This window comes from Delphinus delphis, chromosome 8 (assembly GCF_949987515.2).
Source record: "Delphinus delphis chromosome 8, mDelDel1.2, whole genome shotgun sequence".
NCBI lineage: Eukaryota > Metazoa > Chordata > Mammalia > Artiodactyla > Delphinidae > Delphinus > Delphinus delphis.
Window position 1 is genome coordinate 96,499,871 of NC_082690.1, and position 27,592 is coordinate 96,527,462.

Genomic DNA, 27,592 nt, shown 5'->3' on the forward strand with positions numbered 1-27,592 from the left:
AACAACTGCAGCAGAAGCTTGTCCAAAGAAACACACACACACACACACACACACACACACACACCCACAACAAAACAAAAACTCCTCCCCTGATGGAGCCCTAAGTACACTTCAATCCTTGCCTTTAAAACACAGAAGAAAACTCCTGCTGCACTGATAGCCAGGAATAATCACAAAGCACTTCCAGACGGACGGATAACAATCACAAGCTGCCAAGGAGGACCAAAACGAACTAAACAAAAATCATAGCACGTTACTGTGTTCCATACTGCCTCATTTCTCAATACAACACTGCTGGGACTTCCCTGGTGGTGCAGCGGTTAAGAATCCGCCTGCCAATGCAGGGGGCATGGGCTTGAGCCCTGGTCCAGGAAGATTCCACATGCCACGGAGCAACTAAGCCCATGCGCCACAACTACTGAGCCTGCGCTCTAGAGCCCACGAGCCACAACTACTGAGCCCGCGAGCCACAACTACTGAGCCCACGTGGCACAACTACTGAAGTCCGGGTGCCTAGAGTCCATACGCCGAAACAAAGAAAAGCCACTGCAATGAGAAGTTCGCGCACCACAACAAAGAGTAGCCCCCACTCGCCGCAACTGACCAGAGGGCAGAGAGCCGAAGCAAGAAGAACTACAATCCTGCAGCCTGTGGAACAAAAACCACATTCACAGAAAGATAAACAAGATGAAAAGGCAGAGGGCTATGTACCAGATGAAGGAACAAGATAAAACCCCAGAAAAAGAACTAAATGAAGTGGAGACAGGCAACCTTCCAGAAAAAGAACTCAGAATAATGACAGTGAAGATGATCCAGGACCTCGGAAAAGCAATGGAGGCAAAGATCGAGAAGATGCAAGAAATGTTTAACAAGACCTAGAAGAATTAAAGAACAAACAAACAGAGATGAACAATACAATAACTGAAATGAAAACTACACTAGAAGGAATCAATAGCAGAATAACTGAGGCAGAAGAATGGATAAGTGAGCTAGAAGACAGAATGGTGGAATTCAGTGCTGTGGAACAGAATAAAGAAAAAAGAATGAAAAGAAATGAAGACAGCCTAAGAGACCTCTGGGACAACATCAAACACAACAACATTCGCATTATAGAGGTCCCAGAAGGAGAAGAGAGAGAGAAAGGACCAGAGAAAATATTTGAAGAGATTATAGTCAAAAACTGACCTAACATGGGAAAGGAAATAGCCATCCAAGTCCAGGAAGCACAGTGAGTCCTATACAAGATAAACCCAAGGAGAAACACACTGAGACACACAGTAATCACACCGGCAAAAATTAAAGACAAAGAAAAATTATTGAAAGCAGCAAGGGAAAAACGAAAAATAACATACAAGGGAACTCCCATAAGGTTAACAGCTGATTTCTCAGTGGAAACTCTACAAGCCAGAAGGGAGTGGCATGATATACTTAAAGTGATGAAAGGGAAGAACTACAACCAAGATTACTCTACCTGGCAAGGATTTCATTCAGATTCGATGGAGAAATCAAAAGCTTTACAGACAAGCAAAAGCTAAGATAATTCAGCACCACCAAACCAGCTGTACAACAAATGCTAAAGGAACTTCTCTAAGTGGGAAAAACAAGAGAAGAAAAGGATCTACAAAAACAAACCCAAAACAATTAAGAAAATGGTCATAGGAACATACATATCTATAATTACCTTAAACATGAATGGATTAAATGCTCCAACCAAAAGACACAGGCCTGCTGAATGGATACAAAAACAAGACCCATCTATATGCTGTCTACAAGAGACCCACTTCAGACCTAGGGACACATACAGACTGAAAGTGAGGGGATGGAAAAAGATATTCCATGCAAATGGAAATCAAAAGAAAGCTGGAGTAGCTATACTCATATCAGATAAAATAGACTTTAAAATAAAGAATGTTACAAGAGACAAGGAAGGACACTACATAATGATCAAGGGATCAATCCAAGAAGATATAACAATTATAAATATATATGCACCCAACAAAGGAGCACCTCAATAGATAAGGCAACTGCTAACAGCTATAAAAGAGGAAATCGACAGTAACACAATAATAGTGGGGGACTTTAACACCTCACTTACACCAATGGACAGATCATCCAGACAGAATATTAATAAGGAAACACAAGCTTTAAATCATACAATAGACCAGACAGATTTAATTGATATTTATAGGACATTGCATCCAAAAACAGCAGATTACACTTTCTTCTCAAGTGTGCACGGAACGTTCTCCAGGATAGATCACATCTTGGGTCACAAATCAAGCCTCGGTAAATTTAAGAAAATTGAAATCATATCAAGCATCTTATCTGACCACAATGCTATGAGATTAGAAATGAATTACAGGGAAAAAAACGTAAAAAACACAAACCCATGGAGGCTAAACAATACGTTACTAAATAACCAAGAGATCACTGAAGAAATCAAAAAATACCTAGAGACAAATGACAATGAAAACACGACGATCCAAAACCTATGGGATGCAGCAAAAGCAGTTCTAACAGGGAAGTTTATAGCTATACAAGTCTACCTCAAGAAACAAGAAAAATCTCAAGTAAACAATCTAACCTTACACCTAAAGGAGCTAGAGAAAGAAGAACAAACAAAACCCAAAGTTGGCAGAAGGAAAGAAATCATAAAGATCAGAGCAGAAATAAATGAAACAGAAACAAAGAAAATAATAGCAAAGATCAATAAAACTAAAAGCTATTTCTTTGAGAAGATAAACAAAATTGATAAACCATTAGCCAGACTCATCAAGAAAAAGAGGGAGAGGACTCAAATCAATAAAATTAGAAATGAAAAAGGAGAAGTTACAACAGACACCGCAGAAATACAAAGCATCCTAAGAGACTACTACAGGCAACTCTATGCCAATAAAATGGACAACCTGGAAGAAATGGACAAATTCTTTCCAAGACTTAATCAGGAAGAAACAGAAAATATGGACAGACCAATCACAAGTAATGAAATTGAAACTGTGATTAAAAATCTTCCAACAAACAAAAGTCCAGGACCAGATGGCTTCAAAGGTGAATTCTATCAAACATTTAGAGAAGAGCTAACACCTATCCTTCTCAAACTCTTCCAAAAAATTGCAGAGGAAGGAACACTCCCAAACTCATTCTATGAGGCCACCATCACCCTGATCCCAAAACCAGACAAAGATACTACAAAAAAAGAAAATTACAGACCAATATCACTGATGAATATAGATGCAAAAATCCTCAACAAAATACTAGCAAACAGAATCCAACAACACATTAAAAGGATGATACACCGTGATCAAGTGGGATTTATCCCAGGGATGCAAGGATCCTTCAATATATGCAAATCAATCAATGTGATACACCATATTAACAAATTGAAGAATAAAAACCATATGATAAAAAAAAAACTAGAGAAAGCCCACGCATAGCAACAAAGACCCAATGCAGCCAATAAATAAATAAATAAATAAATTTATATATATATATATATATATATATATATATGGCACCGCTGTACCCACCAGGCTAAAAAATGAGCAGGTGCCTTTCAGGCTATAAAAAAATTAGTGAGACACACACACACACGTACACACACATCAATCACAAACACAAAGGGAATGATATTCTTTCACATGAAGGGGCTTAAGAAACACAAGGCTTTGCTGTAAGCCTAGAAAACTAAGAGTAGGCCTTACCGCAGCAGTGAGGAAAAAGCCAAGGTTTATCCCAAATCCCCATTCAAAGACTAAAAGAACTAACATTTATTTCACTTAAAAGGCTTTGGCAACAATCCACTTTTTTTTTTTTTTTTTTTTTTTTTTGCGGTATGCGGGCCTCTCACTGTTGCGGCCTCTCCCGTTGCGGAGCACAGGCTACGGACGCGCAGGCTCCACGGCATGTGGGATCTTCCCGGACCGGGGCACGAACCCGTGTCCCCTGCATCGGCAGGCGGACTCTCAACCACTGCGCCACCAGGGAAGCCCAATCCACTTTTTAAAGAAAGAGAAATTAAGATTTTCCCCATTTCCATCTCCCACAGAAAATTAGAATATTTTCTCTCTAACTACATAGGTTTAGCTCTACAACACTAATGAAAAAGAACCCTGACTTAAGGCCTGAAAACTAAATGGTTCCATAACATTCACATTAAAAAAAAAAAAAAAAAAAACTATGTAGTCCAACGTATTGATTCTTTACCATCACTGCTATCATTAATGAACATTTAGCTTTTTATCTGTACTTTGAAATGTCAGTGAGAAATTGAAACAGCTACAATATGCTGGGGATTTTAACTTTTGAAACAAAAACCACAGCGAAACATGAGTCTGAAGCATAAAGCCTCAATCATGCTGATAAGTAAGTGGTCCTAAAACTTGAAAGTGAAAGCAATACAGACCAGAAAAGAAGTTTGCTTGATATTAATGCTAGCCTTTAAAACCAAAAATATGTTCTGTTACAGAAGACTGAAATCAGGGCTTCCATTAACCTTGTTTAAAAAAAAAATCCCATGAGCATGGATTTTTTTCCTAAGTCTCTTCATCAGAGCAGCATGGGGTCCCATTAGGCACCCTATTTTACTTCTACCTTATAAATAACGTTAGCTATTCGCTATTTCCATGGAAACCAAGTACAGAGAAACCCACTTAAATGAATACCGGTTAAAGGAATAAGTTTTATTTTAGAAAGGTTTTGCTGCTCTAGATGAACTCTACTGGGGAATACTACAAAGTCTTCGTAAGTATAATTTTTTAAAAGATATCTTTGGTATAGTGGGAGCTTATTAAGAGTCCTGTTAAATAAGTACACTCCTTTCACCAAGTATTCCAAACAGCATCATAATGTTAAAAGATATCTTTCCAATGCACTGTACAGGGGTTTAGATGCACAACCACCAATGACTATGTATGCTTTTTCATGCATCAGCGTGGAATAATTACCCCTATGGGTCTAATTTAAACTAATAAAAGCAAGGAAATTTAGAAATAAGGCTACCATCACCTTGTAGTAACTACTAATGAACAGGACCCACAACTGGAGACACACGCACAACTTACTACCCCTCCAAAGAGAAACAATAACTTAAGTTCTAACATCCTAAAAACTGTTACCAGGTCCAGGGATAGCAGACAGTCAAAATTCCCTCCTCAACAAACTTTCACAAGTTATAATATGTATTCCCTAGTCAATCAATATATACATTTGGGTAAAATAGAAACAGAATATGCAGGATAAAGTATAGAACAGGCTTTAGTGATTTCCACTTTAAGTTGACTTAAATATTGCCTGACATACTCTAGAAATGATCATTACCGGTGGTCCACACAAACATTGCAGAGAGGCAAGGGCACATAAAATTAAATGCAACTCATAAGAACAGTAAATTCAAAACTAATAATCTTGAGTTTCTAAAGATAGAGAAGAAAGCTAAAATCTTTCCAGCAGACATGGTTCTCCATCAAGTTGATGGTGGCTCAGATATCTTCAATAAGTCAAAAAACTAATGAAAGCAACATTATCCTAAAAGATGATTACCACTGTTAAATTTACAGTGTATGAAGAGTTAACATTCTGGCACACATACTTTTCCTTTGAGTATACCAACATATCTACCTGTAATACATGTTCTAAAAACATAAAATTACTTTCCTTGTTATGTTTCACATACCGTAAAGTTTGGCAAAATACAGATAATTGTTGAAGTTCGGTTAACAGGTACGTGGGGTTTGTTAATATTATTCACTCTACTTCTGTGTATGTTTTTAAATTTCCATAAAAAGAATTTTTTTTAAATCCTATAAAGTTAAAGCTCTTGTCTCAAATATGTTTTTCTCTATGTGTAACTGAATAATGGATTAAATGCCTGGTACAGATCTTAGAAGCCACCAAATTTAAAACCAAGATAGCCATTACATGTAACTACAACTGATTTCCAATTTTTACTTTTCTTACCAAAACAATTCAGTTAACAGTTCAAAATCACTACAGAAAAATCTGAAATGTGTTGCTACTTGCACAATAGGTCTGCTATGGTGCAAATACCAACAATGAAATGAAAGCAATCAATGCCTAATAACAAGGTATCATAACCATATTTTGTATTTTACAAACTAAAGAAAGAAATTCTACTAGTCCTCTCTCTACTAATAAATCAAAATACTTTCAGAATGAGCAACACCAACATTTCCATTTTCTTTCTCCAATTAGGCCCATAGGACTACAAAGGGCAGTCTAACAAATTAATGCTTCCTATTTCCTTTATCTTAGTTAAGTTAACAAGGCTTCCCCCTCCCCCTCTATGATCCCATCTCACCCCCTACCAGAAAATACAGCAACTTTTGAGGTAAAAAGGTCTTTTTCTATTCTCTCCCTTAGTCCAGACATGAAATGTTTCACAAATACTCAGTTACTTTGGAAGTGATTTTAAGCTATTATCCAACTCCTGGCTGAGGGCCCAAAATGGAGAGGTCCACAAACTGTTAAGCCTTAAGGTATTGATAACAGCTCTCTCTGTTTAAAAACTAATAATTACAATGATGTTATGTTTTGAAGAGAAACAGAGTAAGATGGTGGTTGCTTTGGAGGAGTGATGCACAGCAGACAGGGAATAGTATAGGCACAGTACAGACATAAAAGACTGTAAAGAAGAGGGGAGAGGAAAAGCAATGGAGGGTCGATGGCAGCATCTCTCTACAAAGTAGCTAATGCATCATGAACTGGACAGGTTCCTGCACAAGTGTAACAGGAGTTCAGCCCTGTCATAAGTAGCCCACCTTTTACAAATCAGGCAGGGACAAAATGATTTTCAAAATTGTGTAATTCTTTAAATCAACCCCAAAGAGGCTATAGGGTCCACTTCTAACTCCTATATTTGTTAAAATGAAATATACTTCTAAACTTTTTACAATTCCATTCACCCAAGAGAAGCAACTTTTATAGGCCCTGCATACAGGCTGAAATAAAGAAAACACAGTACACATGCTACGCTAAGTCTAAGACTACAAAGCTTTACTTACTCTAGCTATTGTAAAGTAGTATTATAATTTTTTAATTGAAAAAATTAAAATTGCTCTATTTTTAAAAATATTTGTTGAGTTAAAGTACAGCACTTTATCAAAACAAACTTGTTGGAATTTCTGCTCAGAAAGCAGAAACAATGTTTTAGGAACACAGACAAAATAAAATATAGTACGACTTCCCTGGTGGCACAGTGGTTAAGAATTCGCCTTCCAATACAGGGGACACGGGTTCAAGCCCTAGTCCGGGAAGATCCCACATGCCGCAGAGCAACTAAGCCCGTGCGCCACGACTACTGAAGCCCGTGTACCACAACTACTTAAACCTGTGCACTTAGAGCCCGTGCTCTGCAACAAGAGAAGCCACCGCAATGAGAAGCCCGGCATCACAACAAAGAGTAGTCCCTGCTCGCCGCAACTAGAGAAAGCCCGCACGCAGCAACGAAGCCAACAGTCAAAAATAAATAAGTAAATTTATTAGAAAATAAAATAAAATACACTAAATACTTCTATCTACCTACTAGGCCTTTATCAAATGGTGCAGCTGGGTAAATGAGAACAAAAAGTTAATGGAAGCTATTATTCTATTTTTAACTCAAATGCTCACTAGTGGTAACATATACTATATTCAAACACACTTGTTGAATCTCAGGGAAAAAACTATACAGACCAAAGACCAAAAAAGTTTCAGATCTAAATTGGCAGTAAATGAATAAGATTAATTATATTTCATACTTAATGATCATTCCCCTTCCCTCAATGACTGGTTTCACTTACCAGATAGATACATACATACCTATAGATACACTTACAGATACCTACATACTAATGAATACATTGAAAACTCAAAAATACATTAAAGAAACCTCAAAATATATTAAAAACTCAAATTCTTTACCAAAAAAATCTTAATTCTGAGATCACTGTAAGGCAGAAACTTAAAGTGTGGCTTTTCTCACAATCAACCTGCTCTCAGGCCCAGTTTCTAGGCTCAACGTATGATGATTAAATATAGAAAGAAAATAACAATCACTGTAAGAAAAGACTAGGCACCAGATGAGAGGAAGTTTCACAAAGGAAAAATGCTCAAAACCAAAAGGCAAATAAACTGTGTCCATCATTACTAGAAAGCATTTGTATGCCACTTTTATATCTCTGGGGTTCTACATTTGTTTCCATTAGTTCTTACACCAAGCATACGTTCTCAAGGGTTAAACAAACACAAGCAATTTGTCCTGAGCCACAGACCCAATGGACTGACCAGCTGATTAGTATTTTGAACTTGTGAGTTATAATGCTTTATCTACTACTGCCTTGGTGCTAAGTGACCTACTATAAACACCAGTATCTTGGTGCAAAAAAATCTTTCATCGCTAAGAGTTTTAATAAATATAAAATGCCCTGAAAATACTTTTTAAAGTCTCTGTAATAACTGACACCCTCCCATGTATTCTATATTTCTCTCAGCAGTTTTCACAAACAAGAACTCATTAAATCACTTTACCATCCATACCTTTTCTAATGACGTTTCAGGAAGAAAACTCTCCTCTCTTCCTAAGTTGTTCCATATTTAGTCTTTTCCCATAAACTTTTAGAGGGACTGTAACAAAAGCAATGATAATAGCAGCTATTGCTTATAAAGTGTCCTAAGACTTCCCCATTTTATCTTCGTATCAATCCAAAGAGGTTAGTATTATCATCCCTATGTCATCAGTAAAGAAAATGAAGTCCAAGTGAACAGCACAATGCTTGTTATACAGCATGTACAGGAGACATCTTTTTTGAGAAGAGCTTAAATAATTAGTCCAAGGTCACACACTCAACTAAGTGGTTGCACTAAGATTCCAAACCAGAGGTCAGAGCTCCAAGCTCAGGCTCTTTCCCCACTATGCAACATTTGTCTCAAGCCTTGAGAAGAGAAGAAGAATCCAGAATTAAGGTTAAGTAATAATAGCTAACAATAGCTACCATTTATTTAGTGCTTACTACGTGTCAGGCACTTATTTATTCCTCGTAACCACCTCAGAAAAAGGGTATTATTATGTATTCATACTTTACAGGTGGAGAAACTGAAGCAGAGGCACAGCAGGTGAAGTGATTTGGCCACTGCCACAGAGCTAATTAACACAAATCCAGATTGCGCAGAGCAAAGCCAGGATTTGAGCCTATGCGTACTCTTACTCTTAACTGGCCCATACTCTTAACCACTGTGCTCTACTGCCATGCTAAAAACTTCCCTTGTCTTGAATGGCATGAAAACAAAACTTTTAAGCTTTTCACAAAATGAGTAAATTGTAAGCCTTCATGCTTTGACTGAGAGAAAACTAGTAGTGCTTTTCTAAGCATGCGCACCAGACTTCTTTACAGGCACAGAAGATATGCCCCTAGTGATTAGATCACTGCACTGCTCAGGAAGTGGCACACTGTAAATCAGGTTAAGAGCCCCCAGCCCATCTCCCTCCACACCCAGACACACTAACCATGCACTGCAAGTTACAGGCAATTCAGAGATGTCCCTGTGCAATCTTCTATAAAATGAATGTCACTCTGGAAGTACCCAAGTGTGCATAGTACCCTTCCATCACCCTTTCATCCTCTTCCCAAACACCATAAAAAACACAGCAAAAGGAATGAATGAATCTAAGCTACTTAAAAATCATAACAAATGTCCAATGATAACTACAAATTTAAATGAGAAAAAAATGCAAAATTCTCATAATTTTGTAACTTGTCCAAATTCCACATTCAAAAAGCAGTAAGCCTCTTTGAAAGTCTCAATTCTTAGACTACCTTATTATCATAAATGCGCCTTGAAGGGTGCGTAGAAAAGCCCATTTTTGCCTCGGATTCTACAAATGTTGATATGCATATTTAAAACAAGAATCATTACTGCTGGATTACAAGTTATTGGGCTTTTATATTAATATCTATTAATATGACAATGTATTTAATAATAACAAATAAAAATATTAAGCATGGATTTAATATTTGTATATTAACATGTAACATGTACAGAAAATAAATAGAAAAACAGGACTGGACCTGGAGGTACTAAGAACCTGACACAATGAGAACAGGAACTACTGCAGCTCCCTCCATTGACATCGTAAAGTTGCCACATTTTCTGGGCTCTCTTTTGAATTAATGTGGCATCTGTTCCAAGTACAGCATGCTAACATTTTACTAAAAGATATTTTCATTCTACATTTGTATCTGGTTTGCTTTTTATTTGAACTCCTGTTTTATTTCAGTGGTCATTATTTCTTTATACCAAGTTGTCAATTTGGCATTCCTGATCTATCTCTCCTGAGCACAAAAAGGGTGGGGAGGAACCATCACCTTAAAACCCTCTAACAGCAAAAATTACAATATGCTTTGCATATAGATTAAATAAAGAAAATAAGCAGCACAAAGATTTTTGTGGGCTTTTTAGTATCAGGTCCTGATAAGCTAATGGCATCTGTTCCTTTCAGAAAAAGAATTCTGCTCTGGGGGGTGGGAGGGGGAGTAAACAAATACTAAACAGGATAATTCAAGTTACAAAGTTTGGTCTTCATGAAATGATGATTTCAATAATTTGCACATATCCAAGTCTATCGAGTGATAATTGCTTTTTCAGATAGCCTCAAAAATGCTGCAGCAACAAGCCAAATACAACCACTTGTACTTAACATGCATGCTGCATACTCCACAATGTTACGTCATATCAGGCACAGAGAAGACGCTTACCAAGCTATCCTGCTTTCTATAAACTGCCTGACAACAACAGAAAAAGCCACTGCCATCTCCACAGTGGGAGCAGGAGCTCAGGGTAGGCCAGCCTTTTCCCTTTGGACAACTCTGAAGAAAACAAATAAAGCCTATATTTTTGTCTTTTAAGCTAACCTCTCTCAAGGCCTTTACTCTCGACCATTCAGCCTTCACGGAAAGAAAGGCTGTTTCTTTAAAATTAAAAAGCTGTAAAAGATCGCTCCAACTTAAAAGCCCCACACCTTGTACCAACGGTCCTCCAGGTGTCCCCATGGCTACCTCTTCTGCAGAAGAATAGTCTATCTCCACTGCGAGTCTCCAAGTGGGTGTGCCCACCCGGGGGAAAGAAGAGGACCGTGGGAGGAAACACAAATTATATTTTTAAATCTCATCCTTTTAAAAATTTCTAATTTCCTATATGTTTTATAACATACACACAATACTAGGTTCAGTAAATTATATCTAAGTATACATTTACTGGGGGCCATAATATTTAAAAGTTTGGATACTACAGGTTAAGAAGACCAAAACCAGAATATGAAAGTCGGAAAATTAGGCTCTGCTATTAACTTACTCAAATTCTTGTCTCTGCCTCAGTTTTACCGTTCTCAGTTTTACCGTCCATGACATGAACTGAGTCCTTTGTACACTTATAAAATTATCATGAGAAATAATAAAATACTCTCTAGGGCATGGTCTGAGCCACACAAAATGAAAAGCACACATGAATGCTACCAACAAGAAATAACCAAAAAATAAAGAAAGAAAGAAAGAACCTTAACATGGCTTGTTAAAACTAGTTAACTGCTACACCCTACCAGATCCAATTCTTAGAATTTTAAGGCCATGCTTTAGCACTTCACTAAATACGGGTCTAAAGAAGTATAAATCACCTTAGATAGGAGCGCATTCTAGAATTAGAATTTTTTTAAACTTCTATAATGAAAAACTTATTACCTACGAAATAAAATTTTTTAATTTAAAAATTACAAAGGTGAATTATGAATAACAACCTTATCAACAAGTCAAAACTCTCAAAGCCAGAATCAAAAGATATTTAATGCAGATTATAATGTCTTGAGTATGCTTTTTTTTAATATATGTAACACCAGAAAAATGAATTACTGGCACTCAATAAATTATCAGCACTTCCAATAATTTACCTTTTTTTACTGCTTTAAAAAATGCTGGGTTACCAGTATAGCATTTGAAGGTGGCTGAGTAAATAGGGATAGGGATGAAGGTGAGTTCCACCAACACTACTCATATGAAGAACTAATTCCTGGGCAGGATATCTGGATGCCCATTAAACAGTACTGGTCTGAGCCGTTACTAATGAAAACAGCACAAGCATTTTCTTGGTTTTAAAACTCTACTTTACTGTGAAAATGTTGAATGAATCCCTCCTAACAACCAGGAAGAGAGACTACCAGTTTAAAAAAAAAAGTTATCTGAAACCACAACTGATCTCTTTATAAATAACTACCAGAATAAACTAGCAGAATTTAATTCTGAAATGATACTTTCTAAATTACTTGTGCAGCACAGAAAACAATGTTGTCATTTTACATCAGTTAAGACTTTAAAATTTTTTAAATAACAATGGCCATTTCTAAGGCATTAGGTGCAAGTAAAAAGAACTTAAAATGCTTTTTGCCCCATAGGTAATAATCAGTCTAGGGCATTAGGTTTATAATCTTAATGTACAAATCTTACCCACCTCTCTCCTTCCAACCTCACTCCCATTTCCCACCTGAGCCTTATGTTCAAAAACAAGCAAGTTTTTTAAATAGCCACCTGAAAAAAGTAAACTTCAAGAGAGTATTATGGTATGATTCTACTTATTTTGAAAATTCATATACATTATACATAGTTAAATGCACAGGAAAATTTTTAAGTAGGTGAGAATGGGATAACTTTAGTCTTCTACTTTACACATATCTATATTGCAAGTATTACTTTTATAACTCCGATGCTCTGCCTTTTAATATTTTTAAAGTATTAAAATAACATTAAATATTAAAAGAAAGGACACTTACCATCAAACGCTCTAAAATGTTGAAAGTTAAATAACAACTAATTGAAATAGCCAATGTAATCTATCTGCACCTACTAAAAAAATTTATAAAATAACCTATCGTGCTCCCGTGCCCAAATTCTAACCTTTAAGAAATAGGTATTAGACCCCACTCCACAGTAGGCGCTGTGCTTGGCAATGGGCATACAATGATGGACAGGACATACACTATCCCAAATGCCTTCATTTCCAATCCATTCCAGTGCTTACTACTTCCAAAACATTCAACCTAACCCAACCAAAATCAGATGAAACATTCTTAAAATGATATGTCATAGCTGTGGCCATTTCAGTAGATTGAAAAACTTCTTTAGTAATTCACTTGCTAGGTTTCTATGGGAATTGCACAGTTTAGTACAGCATTATAGACACTTAAGAGGAGGAGCTCTGGAATCAAACCTGGGCTTGAGGTAAGATTGTATGATTTGCTACCTATGTTATTCCAGGGAAGCCTTCATTTCCTCATCTGTCAAATGGGAGTAGAATAATAACAGTAAATCCTCAGAATATTGCTGTGAGGATTAAAATTAAATGAGATCCTTTATGTAAAAAAGCTTAGTACTAAACATAATAAACACTCAGCAAATGTTAATTATTATTAATATTATAATAGATAACTTTAAAATACAAAAACTGTTCACAACTTGCCAAATATTTAAAGTCTTATACCTATGCCATTTCTCTAAGAACAAATATGTATATTTGTGTATATCTGTATATTAACACATAAAAATATTTTTCAATATAAAAACCCATAATTGAAACTTTTCATTACTGTAACACACCAGTACATTTGTGATATTTTTATATATATGATATATACACACAAAGGCATCAGCGTACGTTGTCAAGAACTACACTGTGAACACATGCTAAGAACTTGTCTGTTGGCCATGGTGGGAGGGTGGGGGGAATCTAGATCACCAATTATGATTCTAACTCATATATTTAAATTTTTTTAAATATTAACATTGTTAACACAACATAGAGAAATATCTTAAAATCCAGCCATCTATTAGTGATTAAAAACTCAATTTATATGTATTGATACTTCTTTAGTCTATAAAGTACATTCATGAGTATTATCTCATCTAATCCTTTTAGCAACATAGTGAAGCAGGCTTTTACCATTATCCCCATTTTACTACAGTACTGGGAAAACTAAAGCCCAGCTAGGATGAATTTCTCAAATGCATAGCTAGTGACAGGACTGATCTTAAAGCCAGGTCCTCTGACACCATCACAACCATTTCATTTACATTGGTCTCAGACATTTCATTAAAAAAAAGACAGAAAACTGTGCTCAATAATTTAGGTGTGTCAGAGAACTCTACAGATAATTATGCATGGCTGCCCAGTTTTACTCTCCTTGTTTCCTCTCCTTATATCTAACTACAGTATTTCAGGAATCACACAAGTGTGCACACTATAAAATGTAGAACAGAATTCATCCAAACTTCCTGTACTGGCCAATTAATACCAGAGACCATTTTCTCCCTTACATTTAGCCCTTTGAATTTAACATCTTTGTAACCACTGATTAATTTCATTTTAATATTACATCTTGAAAAGACAAGTTAACATGAAGTAAATAAAACCATTCATAATGTGGAAGAATATCAGACCAGATACCATAAATTTATGACACAGCTAAAGAATCTATCTCATGTCTAGTATGCAAACATTAACAAGGTTCAGTTCACGTTTGTGAGGAAAAAAAGGTTAGTATTATTACAGTGGAATGGGTTGTTGTATAAACAAGTACTTAAATAATTACTACTAAAGGCAGAGTTTTCTTAAATAAACACAGCAGCCCTCAGTAATAACATTTGAGGAACTCTGCTAGAGTAGGGACTGGCGAAGCAGATAAGAAAGACACTTCCCTGATTCTACATACACTCTAAGGCACACAAACCACAACTTATGCTTACATTTTTCAGTATTCCCAGGTGTCCCTTTCCCTTCTCAAAAAGCTAAAAGCATGCAGATAAAAATATCCTTGAACAATCTCAAGAGCCTAAAAGAAGTTAGTGTCCTAAAAGAGAAAAATAATATAAAGACTTATGATTTCTTTGAACTAACATTTTAAGTACAACCCACAGACCTGAAACTACATTTTCTTTCTGGGGCTGCTGCTCACTGGCCTCCAATACATCAATCCTATAACACTGTGAACTGTGGTGACAGACTGGTTCATGCTTCTAAACACAACAGAATTTTTCCAAGGTTACATACACCGTGACACGAGGAACATTTTTGCAGCACCTTATTTTCATTAGTCAACTAGTTTGGATGTTCTAACAGTGCAAACATTATTAACAAAGAAATTTTCATTATCTTTTGAACTCTCCAAAGTCAACCAAAGGCCATGGCACAGTGGCAAAGAGTACTGAATAGGCAGAGCTGAATCCTGGTGAAAATTCTGCTACTGGCTGGTTGTCTGACCTCAGGCATCTATCACTGAGGGAGAAACTGAGGTGCAAAGACATTTTAAGTACAGCAAAAAATTCCAGGGAATTGCCACATCATTACCATAGGCCAAAAATCTCAAGGCCTTGTTAGAACATCCTGGGTTTCTGATCAAGTAATAATGTAAAAAGAGAGTTAAAAATGTAAAGCATAATATTTTTTAAAATAACAATAACCACTACTACTACCACTATTGCTAACTCTATAAACATTTACTGAGCCTTCATTATGGGCCAGGAACTGTGCTAATCACTTTCACAGATTTTAACGTTTAATCCCCGCAACAACACTGACAGTAGTTAATAAAGTGAAAGTATTAGAACTCTCAAAAGGACAGAAATTTTAAGTTTACAAATGAAAATATAAACAAATTATTAAAGAAACCTTCCCTTTTTCTCTACCTTCCAGCCTATACCTTTGAGTATTAAATTTACACTAAAATCACATTTATTTTCAGGAGTCTGTCTTCCATTTAAAGAATACTGAGATTCAAGATGTTGACAATCATTACAGAAGAATAAAAAACTCTGAGCTTAAATACTGGCACCAAAAATACCCTTCCGTCCAACTTTACTGAATAATTGCCCCCATTCAAAGAAAAGAGAACAGCATACATATCCGGCCCCACAATAATAGTCTTCTAATTCTAATGCCCACACTAGCAATCAGTTAATGCTGTAATTATAGGGACCTATATCGTCACAGACAAAAAAAATTTACAACTGCGAAGTCAAGTTTTGACTCTATATACATACGTACGCTATTTTACATGTAAATCTTACAGTAACTGACTTAAAAAAACAGCAAACTCATCTAAGGTAAACTAATACACTAGGGTGTTTCTGAAGACCCACTTTAGAATATCAGCAGCGTAATAACCATGATATTAGCAATCAAACTTTACTTAGCAGAAAGTTCTTAGAGGCTTGGGAAGCTGTGTATAAAATGGAGTAGACAGGAGAGAAGGGTTCCCTGTACTGTTTAAATCAACTACAGGTCCCAGCATGCAATGCTCTATTCTGGAGTTAGGCAAAAACCGCAATGCATCTTGGGACTTGTAGTAAGTAAACCACTTCCCCCTATCACAGTAAGTTTCAAGAAACTGAACTATCTAGCACAATCTGACTAGATCTTACTATCAGGGCCTAGTCAAATCCAGATAAAATTTGGTTGTTCTCTGCCCTAGCACAGATTCTTTAGCATATACTGGAAAAAGTATCAATTAACATTTAGATCAACATTTTCACGTTAGAAAAACCTTATACAGGATAAGCATATAAAAGAAATCCTTAAAAAGCAAAAAGATGTGTTACAATTTTTAAATTATATTTAAAGACACAATTTTTAAAACAATTTTTTAAAGTCTGATCAATTTCAAAGCTTTCTATTCCCCACCCCCCAAAAAAGTTTTAATTGTTTTACCAGCTTTTCTCTTAACACTCTTTCAAGTTATGTTTTTATGAATAATTTTTCTTGAAGGAAATTCTCATAAGAAAACATTTCCCGTACTTTAATACTACCCATTAGGAAATGTATTCTTATAGCTATACACATACCACCATCACACACACACACAACAACAAAAAAACGAATAATACTTAAGTTCCTCTTTTGTCAAATCCTTACTCAATATTTACCCCCTCCACTCCTCACCCTTCATTTCACACACACGTGTGAAAAGAACACTCAGGGGAAAAAAATTCCATTTCTCTCATCCACTGACGTCTTCAAAAAAAAAAAAAAATTTTTTTTTAAGCAATCAATAACATGTCCAAACCCAAGTAGACAACTTTGAGCTGTAATTTATGTATATAGTTTCTACACACACCCCTATTTTCTGCCAGACTGAAGGAGGAGGCTGGGAAAGAACTAAGTGCAATCTGCATCAGGAGGCCTAACACAGGTGGTGGGTTATTTTCAGGCAACAGCACCTTCACAAACATGCTGTGGAATACAGTCCAAGAAATTCCTAACAAGGAAAGATAAGCTGGCACACAAATTTAACATAATCCAGCTAAAAATCACCTGCAACACAAGCTACTACATTTCACCATAAAAGTGACAGGCTACTATAGGATCTGAAGCTTCATCAATACAACATACTGTCCATAAGGCCAGAGATAGCAGTTGCCATGGTTACTATCACCCACTTTTATCAGGAAATATTGTCATTAACTCTGAAGTTTTGGGTACTTATTTAAAATTTTAAAAAACAAAAGTTTAGGGTTCTGACTGTTAACTGAATAAAAGAATCAACTACTGTTTAATACCTAAGTATGCTGCTTTAGAGATGCACATGGTTAACAATACTTGGATCTGCAGCAGAAAAAAATCAATTCCTTTCTGCTGCTCCTTCTCCTCAAGTACTGACAGTTTGTATTCTCAATGCAGCCAAAACAATAAAACAAAACCCATCTTTCTGGCTTCTGTGTTTAAGTTATTTTTCTCCCCTAGGCCCACAAACAGAGTCAAAATAAAGCCTAGATCATCAACCTGTTAGGCCCCATCCCTTTCCTAGTTCCAAATTACCGGTTCACTTTTTTGTCTACTTTAAAAAGCAGAAAAACATTTCCACAGATGATTCCAAAATATAGGAAAGAATAGTTTCCTTCAGCCGAGACCCGCTCACTATTTTGTATTTAGCAAGGGGGTGGGGGGTGTACAGTTTGCAGTGTATTGGAGGGAGAGAAGCAGAGAGGCATTCAAACTGCCAAACAAGTGTCCAGTGTAAGAAAGTTGCCTTAGAAAAGCCCAAAGGATGACTGAAACTCACATAATATTATCTCTAAAAGGGAAGAGTTCACCACCATCCCAGTTTAAGACTCAATTGATAGACAAGCAATATAAAAGTTATTCTTAAAGGTCTATTTCAGCATTCTCACAAAAGATAACTGTTCAGAAATTCAGTACACAAATATGATGATATGAAAGCCTACAAAACAGTGTGGCCACATATACACACAAATATACAAAGAAGGAAACATATGCTATTTAAGAAATAATTATCTACAATACTTTTAATGCAGTGTTAATATATTACCTCTTTAAAAACAAAACACAACAAAACACCACAAAGCAGCAAAAATACACACCTGGTAAAGTTAAAGTGATCAAAACACACTGCTATGCTCCTAAAGAATACTTAGGGCCTACAAAAAAAGCCCATGTACAAAAGTTCTGAGAAGTCAACATAAATCATTAATATTTCCCATGACAAATTAATATGAAAATTCAAACAAGAAATCAGCTCTGAATATAGATATAAAGGAATTCTGTCAAAGGTCAGAGACCTAAAACTTTAATCCCTTCCTTTTCTCCCTTTCAATACTAATTAAATACAAAAGACTTTGGCAATAAAATACTAAGAATACAAAATTTAAAAGCACATTAATATAACCTTAATGTCAGTATTTCCTCAATAAAAGCTTTAGTATTCACCGTCTGCAGGATGAAAACATTAATATTACCCTGAGAGGTTTCATTTTTATCTAAACAGTTAAATGTTTTTCTCACCCTTCACCGAAGCAAGTTTCTACATTTCATTTCTAATTGAGGTTATTTCATAAAGAGCAGTCAATTCTAAAATTTAGGGTACTCTATCTTTTGATATGCTCATAAACATAGGAACTCCCAATTATCTATATGTCATTTTACCTTAGTCCAAATAGGTGAGCAGAGTCTATTAAGAAGGCCAGAACTCAAAGTTCTGAGTTTTAAACTTCTGGGTTATTTTTACACAAAAAATATTTCAGTGCACTCCTCTAGATTTGAGTAGTCATTTCCTCACGCATCCCTCTAAATTAGAAAAACAAAAATGATACACACACGTACCTAATACGAATGCATACAAATATGTCTTTTTCACTTTGAAACAAGTTTGAAAGGTTTAGTTAGTAAGAATTTTTCAGAATGTTAGCAGGATCAGTCAAAACAATCAAAATATTAACTGTGACATCTGTTACTCTGTGTGTTAATAAGAGTCTATAGAAGAATCCGGGAACTTAAATAATCACTAAAATCAACTACTATCACATCAATGGTGAAATGAACAAAAACTTTAACAGGGAATACACATTTCACAGGATCTACAAAAGGAAAAATGATCTTTTTTTTGAATTAAGGGAAACTGCCTAGGCAGCATTTTTTAAACAAAGCTTCAAAACTGTAACAAAGAGCTTTTTGGTAACCACAGCAGTATTTAAAAAAAAAATTCATAAAGTGTTCTGGGTGTACTTTTAATGCACTCGTTTCCCAAATGATATGGAGAAAGTTAGTATTTTAAAGACAGAAGCTTCTGTCCATGTATTAATTAGCCACCTATCTCAACAACTTAACATCTGCATGGTTTCTGACAATTTACAAAGCACTTTCACATGTATTATCTCATTTGATCTTATTGAGAAAAAAGTACAGTATTATTCCTAAAAAACAAACAAAATTCAAGGCAGATTCATCAAATTTTCTACACATTCCCAAGTTTTTAAACTTTGACATAAAACTTTACAAGCCGCCACAGTAGCATGATATTTCCAGTGATAAATCAATTCACCTAACACTAACAGACTTTCAAAGGACATGTGCTATAAATGCTACAAAAATACTTGCATCTTTATGCAGTTATTGTTAAGTGTTACTAAGGGACATATCAGCAATGACCCATACCCACAGACAGAACTTTACTTCTAGCTCAAGAATCTCAGTCTTTGGAGGCCAACTCCAATACATCAACCATATGTATTTATAACGCTGAGTGCCTAAGAATTTATCTATTAGGATCACTGTCCATAGATTGGAGGAAAAAAACACAAAAAGTCTAAAAATTTTTCCATACAGTATCTCCCTTTCCAATAGTTCAAGTACTCTACATCCCACTTGTATTAACATTATAGGGATGACCATAAAGCCTGAAGTCCCAAGTCATACCAACTACTTTTGTTTATAGCCATCCATTGCACATAATTTTTAAAAATGTGTTCAACACCCCACTCACCAATATGGGAATAACCCCTCTTCAAACTAAAATAATTCTAACAGCACTCTGTACCTCAGGGCAGCATCCTTAAGCTATCCACAATAAGCAATCTACTTTGTGTAATATTGTAAGCAGGTAAAAAGCAAATGGAACTTTTCAATAGACTTACTCAAAATCTTTCTGGAACTTTAAGGTGTTAATCCTGTTGCTTAGTTGATGCTAAGTAGAGCTGTAATAAGTAGCAAGACCCTCAAAAGTCATAGATTTCCTTTATCTTGCTGCAGCACCTCCTGCTGGATAGCATTTAGAGTTCTTCATGTAAGCAGAAGAAGAGTATTTCTGACGCAGCTCTTTCCAGATGACTGAATGGGAAAAAGGATGGACCCTTCACAGCTAAAAGAAATAGGGCCCCATCCATCACTTATACCTCTTAAAAATAAAATCTGGCATAGGCAGGAGTCTTAATTGATTACTTTTCCAGTTCCATAAAGACCCGCCAGAGTTCAAAGTGCAACATGTTTAAATAAAGCTTGCAAAATTAGCTAAAAACTATGTTAAAAAGCCTTTAGAAGCACTCAAGGAAAAGACTATTAAGACCATCCAAGCAATGCCAGTCATATTGCAAATACTATTATGTTAAGACAAGCAAAAGTATGACATAAAGAAAAACACCTGGAATATTTTTAACATGTTAGCCAAAAGTTTGTGTTTTGCGAATTTTCTGCACTACTACTATGCTCTTCATTTAAGGATAGTTGTATATCTACAAAAGTTTTAAGTGCAGAAATTTTTTTCATAAACATGAGCATAACTGCACACAAAAACTTCCTCTTTGCCATCAAAAGATGTGTCCTGAGATTTTAAAGTGCATTCTTCAGACATTTTAAATGGTCCTTAATAAGCCAGTTTTGAGCCCACGATGTAGATTCCATATACAGAGACAGAAAAAAGAATAGAAAAGAACTTACCAAAATCAAAATGAATAATAGTATTTCCAGTAAAAATGTAGTAACAGTTTCCTACAACGCTGTGAAACCAAGTAAATTGTGAAACTTAAAAAAAAGGGGAGGGGGAGGGGGAGAGAGCTAGTCTTCAAAAACCAAAAGAAAATCTGACCTATTTATTTCCACTGCCCAAACTTGAGTGAACATCAGATGTAAACAAACAACATAAACACTGAAAAGTACACTCAGATGTCATAGCCCCAGTTTCAGTCCCCTTATCAGGCCCTCAATGAAGCTACAGATGTTGGTGAGTAACCTCTCTAAAAGGAGATATTCAAGCTCTGTGCCCTAAAGAACCCCTAAAAAGTGTGCCTATGAAAAGGTTTCCTAGAGTGCATAACTGCTTTAAAAAAAAAATTTCATCAGCCCAAATTAATCTGTTTCTAATATTCAGCTATCAATTATTAATATATAAATGTTCTTCCTTCTCTAACGTCCTCACCTCAAGCATCTACATTCCTGACACCTACTATTAACAAAAATGCACAGCTCGCACCCCAGTTATGGGGCAAATCTTTGCAATCCAAAACACAGTCACAAAGTTCACTGTCAAGGCCAGTGCTGAGGCCCACATACCCCCGGACCTTAACTCACATTTGAAATTCTAGAAAGCCATACTTGCAGAGACATCATTTAAAAACAAAACAATGTGGACGTGAAAAGTAAGATCCTCTACTTCAAGACCTAAACAAAGAATATTTCAACATATGACCGGAATATGATGACACCAGATTCACCAATAAAAACAAAACCTGCCTACCATTAGCAGCCGTACCCCTCATCTCAACAACTCAACTACTTAGAAATCACTCTCAGCACATCTGCACCCCACAACCGGCGTGTGGCCTTCTCCGGGGGTGCAAGTCACAAAGTTGAAAGGAGACATTCTTCCCCCGGTGCCCAATCTCGACATCAACCCCTCCCCTGACAGGGCCACCTTGCTGCTACCCACCATCGCGAACGTGGTCAGGGGAAAAAAAGAAATCCTAACAGCACCGCTCAGCAGAATAAAGAGACCAAAGAGAGGATGACGAGAAGTGTTGGGAACTGCGTGCACGACGGGGCTGGACCAAACGGAAAGAGTCCCACTCCGCGCGCCCCTCCCCCCGGCGGGGGCGCGGGCGGGGGAGGGGCGGCTGCGGCCCCTCTTGGAGCGGCCTGGCGGCCCCGGCCAGCGCAGGGTCCCGGGGGCGCCCCGCGGCCGCGGGATGCGGGGGCGAGTGCGGGAGGACCGGCCCCGGGGTGAGGGGTGCTGGCACACTCTCCGGAATAACAAGTTGCAGAAGAAGAAGAATAAGCGGAATTTCCCCAACGCTGCTCCGGCCACCCAAGACAAATGCACCAACACACACATACACATACACATACACATACACATACACACACACACACACACACACACACACACTCGGGCCCGGCAGCGGCAGCAGCCGCAGCTTTTTTTTTTTTAAACCAGATCCCTCAGTCACCAAACAAGATGGTTTTCAAAAAAAAAAAAAAATTAAATAAATAACCATAATAAAAACTTCCCCCCGACATCATCCTGGGGGGAGGGGGTAGTGAAAGAGCCCCGGCGACCACCCCTGGGCGGAGGGAGAGCCCAAGGGGGCGGACGAGGCTCCGCGCCCCCCGCCCACGCCGGCGGCCCCCTCCCCGGCCCCCCGCCGGGACAATGTGACGCCCCCTCCCCGCCACCCCCGGTGCGCCGCCTCTGTCACCCGCTCCGGCCCAGCACTCAGCGCCCAGGCTCCCGAAGCTGCTCATAAACTTACTTCCAATTTATCCTGGGGAGGGGTGGAGGGCAGAGGGGAGGAAGGGGGAGACAAGGTTTTTCCATTGTCTTTTTTTTATGGGGGGAGGAATAGGAAGGGCACGCAGGGGGGCGCCCCGAAGGGGAAGTTATTGCTCAAATCTCAAGTTGACTGAGGGGGTCCTGCCGAGAACACCCCCCTTTCCCTCCTTCCTCCCACACACCCCTCCCCTCCCCCTCCCTCCCCCCAAAACAAACTCCAAGCAAGCAGACCCTGTACCTCCCAGAGACAAACACCAGAGACAAGACAGAGAGAGAGAGACAGAGAGAGAGAGACAGAAAGAGAGAGACAGAGAGAGAGAGAGGAGGGAGGGGGGAGGGGGAAGGGGAAGGGGGGAGGGAGGGGAAATAGAGCTACTCCAGAAAAAAAAAGAGAGGAGAGTGAGGAGAAGAGAGAATGGAAAAGCTGGGATACTGCACCCTCCTGCTGCTGGCTGGCTGTCCCCCCTGGCAGCTGGAGGCAGGAACTCTGAGCAGGAGAAGCAGGAGGAGGAGGAGGAGGGAACTCTTCTTCATGGGGAGGGAGGGAAGAAGCTGGAGCTGCTGCTGCTGCTTCTGCTGCTGCTCTGGGCCTCTCGCACTTTTTAGATATTAGTGTGTTAAGATGGTAGGTTGTTCCCTTCTCCCTCCTCCTCCTCCTCCTCCTCTCCTCTTCTCCCCCTCTCTCTCTCACTCACTCTCTCTCTCTCCCTCTCTCTCTGGGCTGTTTCTTTCCTCCTCTTCCCCAGGCAAGGGGGGGTGGGGAGGAGGGGGTGGGGGGAGGAACTGGATCCTCCTCCTCCTCCAGGAGAGACACACAGGCCCCGGGCCGGAATGTGGGGGGAAAATCAGAGCAGCAGGAGAGAAACTGTGGGAGACAAACAAGCCCAACTCTTCATCCTCCTCCTCCTCCTCTCAGCAGCAGCAGCGAGCACCACCAGCCCATTCACCACCCGGCCCCGGGCCGCAGCACCTCCGCCGCCTCAGCCCGGGGATCCCTCCGCCCAGGCCCAGACACACTCGCCCGCGCGGGAGCCCGCCGCGCGGCCCCGCCGGCCCGCCGCCGCCGTGCGCGCCCCCGCCGCTCCCGAGAGCCGGGCGAGAGGGACTGGGGCTGGGAAAGCGGGGACGAGGGCGGGGGGAGAGGAGGCGCCGGGGTAGAGGGGAACGGCGGGGAGGGAGGGGGCCGCCGGGCGGAGTTGTACGGCGGCCGGCCCAGGCCCCCGCGCCTCCTCCCATGGCTTCACAGGGCGCGCGGTCCCCCCCAGGGGCGACGGGGCGGCGGCGGGAGGGGCGGTGGGGGCCCGCGGCGGCGCTCGGGCGGGCGGACTACTTGACGTGTCGGTGCGGCGAATTTATTTCACTTTGCCTAAGGAACGGGGTGTGCTGCGGTCCCCATTGCCTAGGGAAAAAACCCGGATGTAAAGTGAGTGAAACTAAACTAGAGTGAAGTAGGGCAGCAGCAGCCAAACTCCAGTGCAGCGGCGGCGGCGGTGATGGGGCTGAACAAGGAGCGGCGGCGGCCAAACTCCGGGGCCGCCGCAATGATGGGCCCCGTGCAGCGCTGCAGCTCGGCACCCGTGTAGCTGCAGCCGAGGCGAGGCCGGAGCCCGCTGCGGCCCCCCCAACTCAGCGGCCCGAGCCCAACTCCCCCTCCCGTCGCAGGAGCTGCACAGGGGCTCCGGAGCGGCCCCAACTCCCTCCAGTGCAACAGCAGTTGGAAGGGGGGAAATAAAGCCGCGAGGGCAGGGACGGAGAGAAGCGATGGGGAAGCACTGCAATGGGAGAGCGTGGTCCAGGCAACAGGAGAAAGATGCAACCTCAAGTCGAATGCAACATGCAATCCCCGGCCGCCGCTCGCCCGCTCCCTCCCCTCGCCACCCCGCCCCCTTTCCAAATAACTACCCTTGAACCACTTTATTAGCCGTACTTAGTCCCACACTCGCTTCGGGGAGGGGCGGGGGACGGGATCCTTCGCTCACCTTTATTTATTGCTGCTTTCTCCCCCCTCTCCATGTTTTTTATTCCTAAGTTCTTTTGTTCTAAGGGGGATGATGGCATTTACTTTTCTGCTTTGTGTAGCAGGGCAGTCGCTGGGAATCAGCCACGTATAATCCGGCGGTTTGTCATATTTTATTAGTGAAAGTATTTTATGCCTATTCTACCTCCAAGGACTGTAACATGGAGAACTGCAGGGAGGAAAAAAACATCAGAAGAATTCTTGTTTTGAGAGATTTCTTGGCGGGGCGGGGAGGGCTTTTATTTATTTATTTATTTATCCCCCTGCAGGGGGGTTATTTAGATTTTCAAATCGATAGTTTTCAACTTAGAGCTGAATGTTTTTGTATGGAAATACTACTAGATTCTAAAACAACCCCCAACCACAATAAAGAAAAAAAAGTCCAAAATCTTAGATTAAAAAAAAAATCCCTGCTGGACAGTGATATTATCTGTTCTGTGTAGCACGCTGGACTTAACGTACTGTTGGCCTCCGAATGTTAAATAACAATAAGCCCGAACCTCAACTGAATACAAATGGGGGGTGGGGGTGGTTTTGTTTTTAAGGCTCAGCACTTTTGTAGCATCTGCCACTACGCATTTTCCAGGCATTGATTAGCCATGCAACTCCCATAGACATGAAGTCCAGTTTTTGCAGATAAAGAGCAACAGTGGTGAGATGATCTGCCCAAAGTCAAAGTGAGTCAATGACAGAACCAGAAATAGCCTTGGGCTCTATTTGTTACTAGTCACATCTTTTCCATTAAATACTAATTCCTCCAAGAAATAAACAGTATTTAAAAATAAATAGACGTTCTTTACCTTGTTATGTATTTCCACCAGAGGTGCTTTGAGATCCTTGGACATGCAGGCATTTTCTTACTTCTGTGACCTGCAAAATTAAGTTTCGTTTCTCAAGAGAAAGCAATTTTTTAAATTTTTGATTTCTTAAAGCTAAAAACTAAATGAAAGTACGGGCTTTATTTTATATGTGTAGGCCATTTAGTACCCTGAGCTTTACGTTTAAAAAAAATTCACAGCAGAGAAAGTGTGTAAGAGTTTGAGATCGAAAATGAAAATCCCTATAAATGATTCAAGAAGCCTGGTTGAAAAGAAAAAGAAGAAGAAGAAGCCTGGATGGATGAACTCATAATGTTGTGAAACTAAACCCATAACACAGTCAGTATGAATAAAGGAAGGACTGCTCAGGTAGTAAGACGCAGCTTTACAGTCTAGAGATAACTCTAGTGTATCTAAAAGATGAGTGAAGGCGGAGGCCTTTCAAGCAGGACCCACTAGGCACTGGACCATAATCTAATGGTGTCATTTCAAATCAGCCCAGGCTGTCAAAATTTTTTCAGAGCAAGACTACTTTAGTGTTCTTGCTGGGCGGGGGGGAAAAAAAAGAAAGAAAAAAAACTTTAAAATGTTTCAAAATTTCATAGAAAAAATTCAGAAACTCAAATTGTGCCTGAATATGTAAATGCTATAGAACAGGAGTCAGCAGACTTTCTTCTGTAGTAACCTGGATAGGAAATATCTAGACTTTGCAGACCACACAGTCTCTCTCACAACTTCTCAACTGTATGCAGTAGTAACACAGAAGCAGCCATAGAAAATACATAAACAAATGAGCCTGGCTGTGTTCTAATAAAGCCTTTATTTATGGGCCCTGACATTTGAATTCTATGTACTTTTCATGTGTCAGAAAATATTCCTCTTTTTTCACCCATTAAAAGAAACGTTAAAACATTCTTAGCTCGTGGGCCTCAAAAACCAGGGGGTAGGCAGGATTGGGCCCATGGGCTGTCGTTTATCAACCCAACTTTTGACGATGAAAGCCCGTGAGCTTCTTGTACTAGAAGGTGCTTGGTTACTAAGATGTTTGAATAGCAGTCAGAAATCAGTGTCATGCAAACTCATGTTTTAGATATTTACACGTAATTAAAATAGTATAACCAAATAATTGTCTAATACCCATATAACTATCAAACTCTATGAAAAAGAATTCTCTAGCTTGTGGTTCATTGTTGGACCACGTTTGCATTTACATACCCTTCCTCACTCTAAGATGGTGAAGAGCAGTGGAACCAAGTAGCCGTGGACTCCCACACCCAAGAAGTATCACTCCTTCTCAGCTAAGGCACTTTAGGCAAATTACTTAACCTTTCAGAGCCTTAGTTTTCCTATCTTGTAAAATGCAGCTATTAATACCTACTTTGTAGGGCTGTTGAGAAAATTGAATGAAATAATTCACGGAAGGTGCTTAGCACAGTGTCTGGCACACGGAACCACATAACATATCTTTTCCTGTGCCTTCAAATTCATTTTCTGAGTTAATGTAACTAGAGAAGGTGAACACGTCGAGTCCCAATACCTGGTCAGTGCAGATGTGGCATATGGCGTCCAAGGAGTCTCGGGGTGACTTAAGGTTGTGATATATTTCTGTGGGTCTTTCTCAAGCTCATAGTGTGCCTGACGTGGGGCACTCACTAGACACTCACTAGCTGTGTG

General features: G+C 39.1%; 1 protein-coding gene across 4 annotated transcripts in view; it reads right to left on the bottom strand.

Annotated features, from left to right (window-relative positions):
* The window catches only part of PHF21A (PHD finger protein 21A), a 194,496-nt gene extending 170,287 nt beyond the window's left edge, over positions 1 to 24,209 (bottom strand). For 3 of the 4 annotated variants that reach the window (XM_060018785.1, XM_060018784.1, XM_060018782.1), the window contains exon 1: positions 23,522 to 24,209. The gene's annotated coding sequence lies outside the window, so the exon portion shown is untranslated. Of the gene's footprint in view, positions 1 to 20,456; positions 20,581 to 21,255; positions 22,753 to 23,521 lie in introns of those variants that run through there. The other variant, XM_060018786.1, reaches the window with a different exon arrangement.
* Between the last annotated feature and the right edge of the window lie 3,383 nt (positions 24,210 to 27,592).